Source organism: Lithobates pipiens, unplaced genomic scaffold (assembly GCF_037356315.1).
Source record: "Lithobates pipiens isolate NorthernLeopardFrog02 unplaced genomic scaffold, aLitPip1_a1.2 Scaffold_30, whole genome shotgun sequence".
Taxonomy (NCBI): Eukaryota; Metazoa; Chordata; class Amphibia; order Anura; family Ranidae; genus Lithobates; species Lithobates pipiens.
Genome location: NW_027507791.1, coordinates 138,502,438 through 138,517,972, shown reverse-complemented (window position 1 = coordinate 138,517,972; position 15,535 = coordinate 138,502,438).

Here is a 15,535-nt window from a genome sequence, read left to right as displayed (position 1 = left end):
TTCTTTTTTAAATAGTTGACATCTGCCTTGGGGACCACCGGCTTCACAAACTCAACCAGTTTGTCCATTGCTGCCTTCCTCTTTAGTTTGTTACTATACTGAGGGTGTGTCGCTTGCCACAGGCAGGACATCTCTCTGTATTTATCGATGAACAGAGGGAGGAAGCTATGATCATTGAACCCGTCCATAATGTCTGCAAGACACAACACAAGACAAACCCTAATGTCAGGCTAAACTCCACTAATGCAGGCCTCAATCCAGAAGCAGTATAGCCTAGTGATGTACCAAGTTCAAAATGTTACCTTCGTTTGCACGTTCGTCACCTCAGCTTCTCCCTCTGTTCACAGATCGTACGGACGACACGTGCATACAGTGCGCATGCGTGAAACTCCGCCCGCCCCTTCTTTCTAGACTATTCCCCGCCCCTTCGCTTTTGGCACAGTGGTGAGAGCACATGGCAGAGAGAACGCAGGTGCGCAATCAGAGTTCCACTAACGAGGAGGAGGGTGAGGAAAGCCCGGAGCCTGAAACGTCCCGATCCAGAAAGAGAAGATTTAAGGCCTCAAATATGTCTTTTGGAGAGATGTTGGAGATGGTGGACATATTGAACAGGACCGACTATGATGGGAAGTATGGACCTTACCCAAACCCAAATATCAGAAAGGCCAAGATCATGAATAAAGTTGTGAAGAGTCTTCAGAAGAATTTTGGGGTACGCCGATCCATGGATCAACTGAGAAAACGCTGGTCAGACCTGAAACTGAGGGAGCATGAGCAGTACATAAGGATCAAGCGTGTTCTTCAAAAAAGTAAGTAGTTGTCGTGTGTTCATATGATTATTCTTGCTTGCATACATGCTCCATGTGCTTTGATTTCATGAGAAGGAAATAGCTTAGGGGTATAATGATTGTAAGACTGAGTGTGTGCACCCTCATCCCAATAGTTTGAATCAAAGAAGGATATGAATATCTCTTATCTCCCATCAGAGACATCAACAAGGGAAAGTGAGCATAGGGACTATTACGGGGCACGTATGGTTTTGTTCACAAAAGATTAATATCAGAACAATGGATCATATTTAAAAACAATTTATTCAACAGACATATATAAAAATAAGTCAGTAAAATATCTCAAAATACAGTTGGTAGAGACGAATGAGGTAATTGTTCAACTAGTTTCGCTTCATAGCTTCATCAGGACATTACCTAAGTCTGGAGATATACAAGTTTAACATAACAAATCATTAGATATCAATAGTCACAATATAAACATGACATATGAATATAATCCTTTAGATATGGAGACATTGTCATCACGACATTTTGACATGGGAGCACGCTCCTACCTCTCCAGCCCTATTCCAACTCCCGGTCAAATTCAATGGTGTAGAAAGGGAGAAAAGGATCTTTCCCGGCGACTGGGAGGGGAATATTTCACAACACCAACAAGGATCCGATTGTAATAAGTATCGGCTAGATATATAAAGAAATATACAATATAAACGTATAATTTTTAATAATAAGAATAGTGAATGAGGAGATTGTAAGTGAAGAGGGGGGGGAAACCACCGGGAGAGGAGGGTGTGTAAGCACAGTGAATAGAACTGTACTGTGTATTGATAATCCAAGAATGGTGAATAGACCATAGAATCACTAGAGTCCCCATTCCAAAGATAGGGAAATACAGCAAAGTGAGAACAAGTGTAGGTGTCATTACCAGCAAGTTAAAAGTGAGAAATAAGAACAGACCGATAAAACTAAGTGATGTGTCAAGAAGATATCAAAAAATATACAAACATAGTTACCCCTTGTTGGAAAAAAGTTTTTTGTAGGATCCCAGGGGTGCCAAACAATCTGGCTTGACCAGAGATATCATGTATCAGAGGTCTATATGGGTGGCAGGTACGGTGCGGTTTCCATCTTAATTAATAGGTAGTATGTATGGCCCCAATTCACTGTTGAATCCGCACTAGTAAGATGACAATGGGATAAAGGTATATTTAGAGCCCAGCCTTGAGAAAGTAACCATGAACTAGGTATAATGTCCTGTAAAATAAATTTTAGACTCACCCCTATGCCAAGTGCCCTGCGTGTCCACCGGGTCCCGTCGCTGCAATGAGCTGGCGTTTGAATCGCCATTTTATGCCCCCCAACCCTGCCGCAATCACAGCGCCGTGTCGCCGGCCTATGACGTCGGCGGGGTCAATGGTCCGGACATGGCGCGCACCGATATCCGTCACGCGCATGCGCCCATCCCTGCCGGACACCAAAAACATGGCCGCGTATCTATAATAGACGCTCACGTGGCTTGTCCGGTCAGCGGCACACGCGCACAGACTGCACGCAACGCGCGAATGTGCCTCAGCAAGAAAAGGGGAAGAAACAAGCCCGCCCCATATTGCGTCAGCAGAACAGGAGGGAAGGCATATACCCACCAGCAATGTTAAACGTGGGCAGTCGCCTCCTCCTGCTCCCAGACCATACCAGCCGCCGGGAGAGAAACCTCCCATACATCAAAGAAAGCCATCAATGAGCCAGAAACAGGGATTTGTAAACTGGAGAGAGTTGGAACCCGCTCCCATATCTCGAAAAGGATACACAATATTTATAGACTGTATTAAAAACACATACCATGTATTAAATAGGTACAAAATAATACCAAAATTTTATAACAAGTAATAAAGAAAAAACAACAATATAGATATAGACCAAAGTCGATTTTACATAGATACTATTAAGACACAATTGGCTATTATATCAAGAGGATCTCCACAAAGAGTAGGGACAGCGAGGAGGGCGGCACCTCCAGGATCCCTTAGTCCATTATTAAGAGATCATATAGAAATATATTTTAATTAAATTTAGAGCAGAACAATGACAGAGGTGGGAGACCCATTTTTGTGAATTGCATGTTTAGTGTGTATACCGTTACTGCTTATAAAAAGGCTTTGAAGGAATTGGTTTCGTTGAGCCCCGGAGGGACAAGTGCATTCAACTTTTCGATCCATAAGGCTTCTTTTTGTAATAATAATTTGTCCCTATTGCCCCCCCTAATGTCAGCTGAAACAAGTGCCACAAATTTAATGGTTCCCACTTCATATCGGTGATGCAATCCAATATGTCGTCCAATGAAAGTTAATTTCCCATTGGTTGTATAGTAAATGTGGTCTCCCACTCTGTCTGAATTCGCGGATGGTTTTGCCAATATAGTATGCACCGCAATTAAATATATAATGCCGGTGGTGCCACAATTGGCTCGAGATTGTAATTTATAGTTTTCTCCATTTGGGAGAATCACTGATGTTCCAGAGTATATCCATGGACACATGGAACATTGTCCACAGGGAAAGGTGCCTTTCTGAATAGATTTCTGAGTAGATTTTGTCTGGAAATGGCTGCTAGTCAGCCGGTCTCTAAGTGATCTAGCCTTTCGAAAGACTATTTCAGGAGTGTCTCTTATGTATTGTGTAAGTATATGATTTTCAGGTCCTCCGCAGAATGGGGTTCCCCTTGGTATTTATTAAGTGGCTTCAGACGCTCTATAGACACCCCACGTCGGCCATTAAGTTGGGGGGGAGTGTTTCGCGGTCCTTCCCTTTGTCCAGGGGCACGAGACAGGGCTGCCCTCTTTCTCCGGCCCTATTCGCCATTGCAATGGAGCCCCTGGCGGAGGCCTTACGTACCTCCCTGCATGTCAGGGGCCTGCGTGTTGGCTGGCTGGAGGAGAGGGTCGCCCTGTATGCGGACGACCTCCTTCTCTTCCTTAACGATGCGGACTCCTCACTCAGAGGGGCATTACAAATTCTTGATTCATTCTCCACGATCACGGGCCTTAGGGTTAACTGGTCGAAGTCGCTTCTGTTCCCCATAGACCCAGCGGCTCGCGACACTGCCCCCCCTGATTTACCCCTACAGTGGGTGGAGACCTTCAGGTACCTTGGGGTTGTGGTCTCGAGACAGGCTTCGGACTTCGTACCCCTAAATCTATCCCCAGTGGTTCATGAGACACGGCTGCGTCTGAAGGCATGGGAGTCACTACCCCTATCATTGCTAGGGCGGATAAACCTGATAAAAATGAAAATCCTACCGAAATTTATCTACCTACTTCGCCAATCTCCACATTGGATTCCCAAATCCTTTTTCTCCCGTCTGCATAGTCTGTTTGCCTCCTTCATCTGGGGAAACCAGTCCCCCAGGTATGGATGGTCAACAATTACGCGTCCGTCCTCCCAGGGAGGACTGGCGTGCCCTGACCTGTACAAATATTTTCTAGCCACCCAGCTGGTTACAGCAGCTTGGTGGCTCACTCCTGATAAGACAAACCCTGCCACCTTGGTTGAAGCGGCGGTGTTGGGGTCGCTGGAGGCATTGAAATTTTTACTCTATCGTGGCCCGAAGGCCCCGTACCCGCTGACCCCCTCCATGCGCACCACGTTGCGTGCATGGGGGGTAGGACTTAAAATTGAAAAATACCCTACCAATGCACTTTCTCCAGCTGCCCCCTTGTGGCGTAACCCCACCCTGGAGCAGTTTTACAAACTGCCTGAACCCCATGCTTGGACTAAATTCAATATTAGAACAGTAGACCAGGTGATTTCTGACCAATCGCTGGCTCCACTCCCCAAGTTGATTTCTGAATTCAACGTCCCGCAGAGTTATTTTTTTAGGTATCTACAACTCTCCCATGCCTTCAGGTGCCAGTTCTCCAGCTCTCCCCCCCAGGTTGTCCAATCCGCATTGGAGGGCCTCCTCAAGTCCAGTTGTGACACTAAGCCCACCTCAACACTTTACTCCCATTTGATAATGACCTCCCTCCCTACTTTGGGGAAACTTAGAGATAAGTGGATGCGAGACATTCCCACCTTTGATAACGATGATTGGGATGACATGTGGGACTTCCCCTTCAGATCCCTGGTCTCCCTGAGAGATCGGCTGATACAGTTTAAGATGGCCCACCGAGCATATTTCACCCCCTACAGACTGCACAAAATGAACCCCGCCTCCCCGCCGGGATGTTGGCGTTGTGGGACAATACCGGGGGACTTCATTCATATTTTTTGGACCTGCCCAGCCATTGTTGACTATTGGAAGGAGATACTAGGGGTCATTACACAGGTCACCTCCATATCGCTCCCACTCTCTATAGAAACTTGCATACTGGGCCTGCTAGATCAGCTAATTCCCACTGTGGCGCGGCGCACCCTAGCTGGGCTACTTCTCTTCTATGCCCGCAAGGCCATTGCGCTCAGCTGGCGTAAGCCCACTCCTCCCCCTCTCTCCCTGTGGAAAAAATTGGTGAACGACAGCCTGCCTCTCTACAAGGACTGCTATGTTAATAGAGGTTGCCCGCAAAAATATGACAAGGTCTGGTCCAGCTGGCTGGCGGATGCCTCCACGGCCTCAGACCCATAGCCTACTTAACGCATTTTCGTTTGTAAATGAATAGGAATATGCACTAGTGGAAATGTTGTATGTCTGAGTAGCATGGTTTAGTCCTGAGTCATCCTACTGCACATGGAGTCGGCTCTTTGTGGCCGGTGAGATGCCTTGAATTCTCCGACATGTTTTTTTATGTAATGCACTGTCTTATATTGCAACTCTTTACACGTCACGCCTGTAACACTAATCGTGACCAATGTATGTGTTTTTGTTTTTGTTTTTGTCTGTCTTGTTTTGCTTTTGGTTACTTGTTCACTGTCTGAAATTCCAATAAACAGATTTGCAAAAAAAAAAAAAAGTATATGATTTTCAGTAAGTAAATGCCAATGTTTAGAAAGTATGGTCCTGAGTGTATCATGATGAGCCGAGAATTGTGTGATAACCTTAACTGTTTCTGTTCCAGTTTTTTTCTTTTTAGGATACAGTAGAGATGTTCTCTTATTAGACATGTGCAGAGTAAAATATTTCGTTTCGGAATTTCGTTTTCGTCCGAAAACTTTATTTAGTTACTCCCGAAATTCGATTTTATTTATTTCATTTTTCGTTCAAAAATTGCATTCGTCCGAAAATCTACATGAATTACGGTCGAATCTGTCTTTGAAGGCTTATGGTGCCTGTCGAATGTATAAAGAAGATTCGACGGAGCTAGTATATAGCATACTTTAGAACCCCTGTTAAAGTCTATGGGACTCCAACATTCAAAATCTAAAGTGCTAATTTTAAAGACTAATTTGCAAGTTACTGTCCTAAAAAGTGTTTGGGGACCCGGGTCCTGCCCCAGGGGACATGGATCAATGCAAAAAAAAGTTTTAAAAACGGCTGTTTTTTCAGGAGCAGTGATTTTAATAATGATTAAAGTGAAACAATAAAAGTGTAATATTCCTTTAAATTTCGTAGGGGGGGTTGTCTATAGTATGCTTGTGAAGGGGCGCATGTTTCTGGTGCTTAGAACTGTCCCTGCACAAAGTGTCATTTATGCAGGAAAAAAAGTCCTTTAAAATCACTCGCAGCTATTATGAATTGTCAGCTCCCGTAATACAGAGAACACTCATTGAAAGTCATTGATAAAAAAAATAAATAAATAAATAAAAAAGCGTGGGGGTCCCCCAAATTCAATTACCAGGCCCTTCAGGTCTGGTATGGATATTAAGGGGAACCCTGCCTCAAATTTAAGAAAAAATTTGACGTGGGGTTCCCCCTAAATATCCATAACCAGACCCTTCAGGTCTGGTATGGATATTAAGGGGAACCCCGCGTCAAATTTAAAAAAAAATTTACGTGGGGTCCCCCTAAAAATCCATACCAGACCCTTTATCCGAGCACTCAACCTGGCAGGCCGCAGGAAAAGAGGGGGGGACGAGAGAGCGCCCCCCCCCCTCCTGAACCGTACCAGGCCACATGCCCTCAACATTGGGAGGATGCTTTGGGGGTCTGTGACCCCTCAAAGCACCTTGTCCCCATGTTGATGAGGACAAGGGCCTCATCCCCACAACCGTGGCCGGTGGTTGTGGAGGTCTGCGGGCGGGGGGCTTATCAGAATCTGGAAGCCCCCTTTAACAAGGGGACCCCCAGATCCCGGCCCCCCCCTGTTTGAAATGGTAAGGGGGTACAAAAGTACCCCTACCATTTCACAAAGAAAGTGTAAAAAATAGTTAAATAAGACAAACACACTTTTGAAAAATTCCTTTATTAAAAATAAAAAAAAGATTCCAGCGGCGGTAATCCACTCTTGCTATCCAGCGACGGACGGTCATCTCTCCAGCGATGGCTCATCTCATCCAGCGCAGCGAATACATCCTTCTTCTGTCTCCGTGGAGGAGACACTGCAGGCATTCCGGCGGCCTGACGTTTCTTATATACGGAGGGCGGGGCCACCCGTCACCTGACCCCGCCCCCCTCTGACGCAAGGGGAAACCCGGGGTTCCCTGTGACGTATGGGTGACCCGCACCCCTCTGATGTAACACAGGCAGGTTTCCGTTACATCAGAGGGGGGCGGGGTCACCCATACGTCACAGGGAACCCCGGGTTTCCCCTTGCGTCAGAGGGGGGCGGGGTCAGGTGACGGGTGGCCCCGCCCTCCGTATATAAGAAACGTCAGGACGCCGGAATCCTTGCAGTGTCTCCTCTGCGCTGGATGAGATGAGCCATCGCTGGAGAGATGACCGTCCGTCGCTGGATAGCAAGAGTGGATTACCGCCGCTGGAATCTTTTTTTTATTTTTTTATTTTTAATAAAGGAATTTTTCAAGAGTGTGTTTGTCTTATTTAACAATTTTTTACACTTTCTTTGTGAAATGGTAGGGGTACTTTTGTACCCCCTTACCATTTCAAACAGGGGGGGCCGGGATCTGGGGGTCTCCTTGTTAAAGGGGGCTTCCAGATTCTGATAAGCCCCCCGCCCGCAGACCTCCACAACCACCGGCCACGGTTGTGGGGATGAGGCCCTTGTCCTCATCAACATGGGGACAAGGTGCTTTGAGGGGTCACAGACCCCCAAAGCATCCTCCCAATGTTGAGGGCATGTGGCCTGGTACGGTTCAGGAGGGAGGGGGGGCCGCTCTCTCGTCCCCCCCTCTTTTCCTTCGGCCTGCCAGGTTGCGTGCTCGGATAAAGGGTCTGGTATGCATTTTTAGGGGGACCCCCACGTCAATTTTTTTTTTAATTTGACGCAGGGTTCCCCTTAATATCCATACCAGACCTGAAGGGTCTGGTTATGGATATTTAGGGGGAACCCCACGTCAAATTATTTCTTAAATTTGAGGCAGGGTTCCCCTTAATATCCATACCAGACCTGAAGGGCCTGGTAATTGAATTTGGGGGACCCCCACGCTTTTTTATTTATTTATCTTTTTTTTTTATCGATGACTTTCAATGAGTGTTCTCTGTATTACGGGAGCCGACAATTCATAATAGCTGCGAGTGATTTTAAAGGACTTTTTTTCCTGCATAAATGACACTTTGTGCAGGGACAGTTCTAAGCACCAGAAACATGAGCCCCTTCACAGGCATACTATAGACAACCCCCCCTACAAAATTTAAAGGAATATTACACTTTTATTGTTTCACTTTAATCATTATTAAAATCACTGCTCCCGAAAAAACAGCGGTTTTTAAAACTTTTTTTTGCATTGATACATGTCCCCTGGGGCAGGACCCGGGTCCCCAAACACTTTTTAGAACAGTAACTTGCAGAATCTTTTCTCTCTGTCAAATCTTTTTTCTCTGTCGAATATTTTCTCTATATAATCTTGGACTAATAGAGGTAAGGTTAGGCACATTCGACCACAGGTTCTATAGACAGTGTTATTGTCAGAGTCATGTCGAATCTCCTATTCTATATCGAACTGTTGTAACATTGAAAACGAAAATAAAGCATTTATTTATGTCGGATCTTTTGTTTTTCGGATTTTGTGCTTTTGTTATCGTTTGTCAAAACGAAAACGAAAATAGCTGAAATTCGGACGAAAATGCATTCGGACGAAAACGAATGCACATGTCTATCTCTTATGGCCTGTAGCCCGATTAAAGGCCTTTCGTAGGTTAGTGGAGGAGTAGCCTCTAAGTAAGAGACGTGTTCTAAGAGCTGCTGCCTGTGTATAGAAATCCTCATCCCGTGTACAATTTCGGCGAAGCCGTAAATATTGTGCAAAAGGGATGCTGCGTAACAGGGGTTTTGGGTGGGCACTGGATGCATGCAACAGGGTGTTGCCCGCTGTTGATTTTCGATATAGGCTTGTTTCAAGTAGTCCATCTGGATTTTTTGAAATATATACATCTAGAAAAGGAATCCTCAAAAGATCCGAAGACACCGTAAATCGTAGATTTAAATTATTCTGATTGATTAATTTAACAAACTCCATAAGTTGGTTATTTGAACCCGTCCAAATGATGAACAAGTCATCAATGAATCTAAACCAACATAAAATATACTCCAGATGGACCTGAAACAGGTCATTTGAAAATACTTGTCTCTCCCAGGCTCCTAAATATAGGTTTGCATAGGAGAGGGCACATGATGTGCCCATGGCAACACCCTGTGTCTGCAAAAAGTATTGTTCTTCAAATAAAAAGAAGTTACGCGTGAGGATACATTTTAGTAGTTGCAAAATAAAATTATTTAGAGGCCAAGAAGACTCCTCCTGTTCCATTAAAAACATCCTGGCTGTCTCGACTCCCCCCTCGTGGGGAATACTTGGGTAGAGAGCTTCCACATCCAAGGCCACGAGGAGGGAGTCGGGAGGAACCAGGATGCCATCTATATGTCTCAAAAGGTCTGTGGTATCACAAATGTATGACGGAAGACTAGAAACATGAGACAGCAAGAAGCTATCCACAAATTTGCTTTTAATACAGTCTATAAATATTGTGTATCCTTTTCGAGATATGGGAGCAGGTTCCAACTCTCTCCGGTTTACAAATCCCTGTTTCTGGCTCATTGATGGCTTTCTTTGATGTATGGGAGGTTTCTTTCCCGGCGGCTGGTATGGTCTGGGAGCAGGAGTTTAACATTGCTGGTGGGTATATGCCTTCCCTCCTGTTCTGCTGACGCAATATGGGGCGGGCTTGTTTCTTCCCCTTTTCTTGCTGAGGCACATTCGCGCGTTGCGTGCAGTCTGTGCGCGTGCGCCGCTGACCGGACAAGCCACGTGAGCCAAGCATCTATTATAGATGCGCGGCCATGTTTTTGGTGTCCGGCGGGGATGGGCGCATGCGCGTGATGGATATCGGTGCGCGCCATGTCCGGACCATTGACCCCGCTGACGTCATAGGCCGGCGACACGGCGCTGTGATTGCGGCGGGGTTGGGGGCATAAAATGGCGATTCAAACGCCAGCTCATTGCAGCGACGGGACCCAGTGGACACGCAGGGCACTTGGCATAGGGGTGAGTCTAAAATTTATTTTACAGGACATTATACCTAGTTCATGGTTACTTTCTCAAGGCTGGGCTCTAAATATACCTTTATCCCATTGTCATCTTAGTAGTGCGGATTCAACAGTGAATTGGGGCCATACATACTACCTATTAATTAAGATGGAAACCGCACCGTACCTGCCACCCATATAGACCTCCTATACATGATATCTCTGGTCAAGCCAGATTGTTTGGCACCTCCGGGATCCTACAAAAATCTTTTTCCCCCTTTTTTCCAACAAGGGGTAACTATGTTTGTATATTTTTTGATATCTTCTTGACACATCACTTAGTTTTATGTCTCACGGTTTGGTTGGGTCTGTTCTTATTTCTCACTTTTAACTTGCTGGTAATGACACCTACACTTGTTCTCACTTTGCTGTATTTCCCTATCTTTGGAATGGGGACTCTAGTGATTCTATGGTCTATTCACCATTCTTGGATTATCAATACACAGTACAGTTCTATTCACTGTGCTTACACACCCTTCTCTCCCAGTGGTCCCCCCCCCCTCTTCACTTACAATCTCCTCATTCACTATTCTTATTATTAAAAATTATACATTTATATTGTATATTTCTTTATATATCTAGCCGATACTTATTACAATCGGATCCTTGTCGGTGTTGTGAAATATTCCCCTCCCAGTCGCCGGGAAAGATCCTTTTCTCCCTTTCTACACCATTGAATTTGACCAGGAGTTGGAATAGGGCTGGAGAGGTAGGAGCGTGCTCCCATGTCAAAATGTCGTGATGACATTGTCTCCATATCTAAAGGATTATATTCATATGTCATGTTTATATTGTGACTATTGATATCTAATGATTTGTTATGTTAAACTTGTATATCTCCAGACTTAGGTAATGTCCTGATGAAGCTATGAAGCGAAACTAGTTGAACAATTACCTCATTCGTCTCTACCAACTGTATTTTGAGATATTTTACTGACTTATTTTTATATATGTCTGTTGAATAAATTGTTTTTAAATATGATCCATTGTTCTGATATTAATCTTTTGTGAACAAAACCATACGTGCCCCGTAATAGTCCCTATGCTCACTTTCCCTTGTTGATGTCTCTGATGGGAGATAAGAGATATTCATATCCTTCTTTGCTTTGATTTCATGTTGTGCATTTTAAAATGGCCACTTTCAAGTTCATGGTTTCATTCGTTCGTAAGAAACATCGTTCTGCAGGTAAGTATTCCAGCTTAACAAAGTGTCCACAATAATGTTCTCACCTTGGAACTCGGCCAAAAAACACAATTGTACAACACTTCCAAGCAATGTTTCATATTCCTATTTCTGCCCTCTGTGTGCTAAATATTATTTTTTTACATTCTCATAGGGGAGAGAAGACTCAGCAAGTATGAGGACACCAGGGACCCCACCCCTCCCAAAGAAGGCAAAATTCCAAAACCAGAAGCAGAGGAGCAGGAGGAGGAGGAGGAGGAGGAGAAGGAAGGAGAGATCGTTGAAGTTGGACAAATTGTCACCACAACAGGTGAGTGTCGGAGAACACAGCTTCCGGTAAGCTCATCAATGTATGTCACCATATTTATAATACATGGTGTGTTTTTTTGCTTTGTTTTGTAGGTGGTGTGGAAGAAGAATCCCATTTTACCAGTGAAAGTGCCCAGATCCTGATTGGGGAGATAATGGGGTGCAATCGGGATTTAGAAAATATACAGCAAAACATCAATGATGTTAAAAATAAAATGAAGAACATCTGTCAGGTCACCTTGAGGCGAGGTGACAGGTGCACACCGTAGGATCAGGAGTGCACCACAAGGTTGTGGACCCTACGGCTGACTGCTGCAGACGGGGGACAGATCCCACTGGGGTTAGAGCGTAAGATTCCCTGGGGCGTGGAGTCTAAGAGCCAGCAGGTGTTCACCAGCGCCTCTGGTGGTGAGGATGGACTTGGCTGCAACTGGCTCCAGGTCGCGACCCCCAGGGTCCCCCAGCTCACACCCACAGAGGCAACAGGAGGATAGGGATGGTGAGGGACAAAGCCAAGGTCGGGGCCACAAGCAGACAAGAATAGTTGGGGACACGCCAAAAGGTCAGGATCACAGGCAAACAGGGATAGTCAAAACACGTCAAAGTCGGTAATGGAAAACAGTAGCAGAGCACACGGCAGGCGGCAGGAAACAGGAAGCTAACACACAAAGGAATACACAATGGTTGATCAGCACTGATGGCCTGCAGTGCACAGGTTAATATAGGGCTCCCTGATAGGGCCTGGGGTGGAGCCATGCTTAGAGGAGAGGTTATAAAAAACCCCAGGTGGAAGTGGCTGGCCTCTTAGTCTGAAGACATGAGGGGAGGTAAGCAAACACAGGAAAATCACTGCATAACCATGACAGTACCCTCCCTCTTACGAGGCCTCCCCCTCCCCCGCCTGGGTCCAGGCTTAAAGGGAAACTCCAGATGGAACCTCCTTAACAGACAGGGAGCAAAGACCTCAGATGCAGTGATCCAAGACCTCTCCTCAGGACCCAACCCTTTCCAAAGTACGAGGTATTGAAGAATGCCTTTACGGAGCCGGGAATCCAAAACTTCTAACCAATAAAAGTTTATTGAAGCATTTGACATCACAATATAGTACAATAAAAACTAAGGAACAGTCGTGGGATCAAACCCACAATGCACAGCATATCATATCGTTCAGTCCTAGATACCGTTACAGAGTACCTTATATTTCGGTAACATTAATCAGCATGGAGGGGAGGCCCGAGAAAGGGGGGGACCCCCTCCCAACATAAATCAGGACCTCTGTAAATGCGGAATCTGATGAGGTAATCGACCATAACCCCCGATGGTCCATATATTAAGATACTTGCAAATGGTGGGGGTGAATTTTAAGTGTCTATAAAGAAGGGGGAGAAAAGAAAGAAGGGTTGGGGGGTAGAAGGAAAGGTGGTGAGCACCCCGCATTGGGGGAGGTGCGGAACAGAAAAAGCGAGAACCTGTCAATAACTTGTCTTGAGTACACTAGCTGGCTTCAGAACGGCAACAAAAATGTTACATTATAACCGGCACATAACCCCAATTCAAGATGTGAATTAGTTGAGAACTGAAATGTAGGGCTTAGCTTAATTCACATGAGACCATCTTACTACTAAACAGACATGTACATAGCTATTTAGGGATTCAACCATTTTGAAGTTTCGCAAAAGCATCAGAGTATTTGAAGGTAAACCAAGGTCTCCACAGTCTGTGAAATTTGTCAGTCCGTTCGGCAGCCATCGCCACCGTTTCTTCCATTTTATACAGGGAGTCCACCTCTGACAGCCACTCCCTCAAAGAGGGAGGGCGCGTGGACTTCCAATGTCTGGGAATGATCGCCTTAGCGGCGTTCAGCAAGTGGCGCACCATTGATTTTTTGTATTTGCTTAACGAGTAGCTGGAGATGTGGAGTAAGCAGCATTCAGGTGTAAGGTCAATGCCCGTCTCTGTGATGGCGCGAATCTGCGAGCAGATCCCGTCCCAGAACCCTTTAAGGCTCGGGCAGCTCCACCAAATATGTAACATATCACCGCCATCACCTCCACATCTCCAGCAAGATTCTGACGTGCCTGGGAACCATTTATTAAGTCTAACTGGTGTAAAGTACCAGTTCGTCAGGACTTTATACGCTGTTTCTTGTGTGCTAGTGCTTATAGAGCATTTGTGTGCCAATATGCATGCATTGCTCCATTGCTCGTCCGTAAAGGTCTTGGAGAAAAACCTCTCCCAGTCCAGTTTATGTCTGGTCGAGCGGTCAGTCCTGGAGGTCTGTAGCCAATTGTAGATCAGGGATGTCGCCTTTCTCACTGGTTCACCCGTGATGCACAATTGTTCGAACCACGTTTGTTCTCTCAGAACGTGCGATCTGTTGGTCGCGCAGTGAATATAGTCATGTAGCTGTCTGTACTGCCAGTAAGTGAAGTGTTTTGCCTGCAAGTCCTGCGCCAGGGCTTGAAAGGTCTTAGGTTTGTTCCTCTCCAAGCAGTGTGTCACAGTCGTGGGTGTCCCATCAGCCCTATGTGGGAAAGACACCGTAGAGTGCCCAGACGCAAATGAAGAATTGTGAGCTAAGGGTGTCAATGGACCCGGCGTAGATGCCAGTCCACACCGACGTGATGCTTCCCCAAAGACTTCCAGAGTCGGCCCTATCAGAGGGTGTGTTACAAGCATGGCCGGTCTAGCCTCCTTCACTACCCACGGCAGGAACCTCAGTGGCGTATCTGACAGGCCAGCTTCCAATCTCACCCAGTCTTTAGTCGTGGCATGGCAGTTCCAGTCCAGTATGCGAACCAGGTGTGTCGCATAGTAGTAGAATCTGAAGTTTGGTAGATTGATACCCCCTTTTACCTTCGGCAAAGTCAAGGTAGAGAAATTAATTCGGGGTTTCTTGTTGGCCCAAATAAAACTTCTCACTAATGCTTGCAGGTGAATGAAGAACCGTCTAGGCAACCTAATGGGAAGTGTGTGAAAAAGATATAGTACCCTCGGCAGTATTGTCATCTTAATGGCAGCCGCCCTCCCGAACCAAGACAACGGGTGAGTGTGCCATGCCCGTAGGTCTTCACGCAGGTCGCTCAGAAAGGGTTGGAAGTTTTGTGCGTAAAGACTATCTGAGTTGGGCGTGAGCCAAATCCCCAAATATTTGAGTTTGTGATCTACCCACTTAAAGGGACAATTAGACCTGGCATTCCGCAGGCACGCAGGACCCAGGGATATGTTCAGCGCCTCCGATTTCTCGCAGTTAATTTTAAAGTTTGAAAGGTAACCAAAGATCTCAAATTCAGTTAGTAAATTAGGGATCGAGATGTGGGGCTGTGACAGTAAGAATAGAAGGTCATCCGCGTAGGCGGCCAGCTTGAAATGCGTGAGTCCCTGCCTGAGGCCACTAATTGATGGGTTTGCATTGATCATGCGGATGCATGGTTCGAGTACAAGGATAAATAATATTGGCGATAACGGGCAGCCCTGGCGTGTACCGTTGCGTATGCTTACAGGTTCAGAAAGAGCCCCATTTATTTTTAAACGAGCCGTCGGGCGGTGGTACAGCGCCGAGAGCCAAGCCAACAGTCGTGTCTGAAAACCCACCCGCCTGCAAACCGCGAACATGAAGTCCCACGCCACTCTGTCGAAGGCCTTCTCCGCGTCCGTGGACAGGAGAAGGCCCTCGACAGC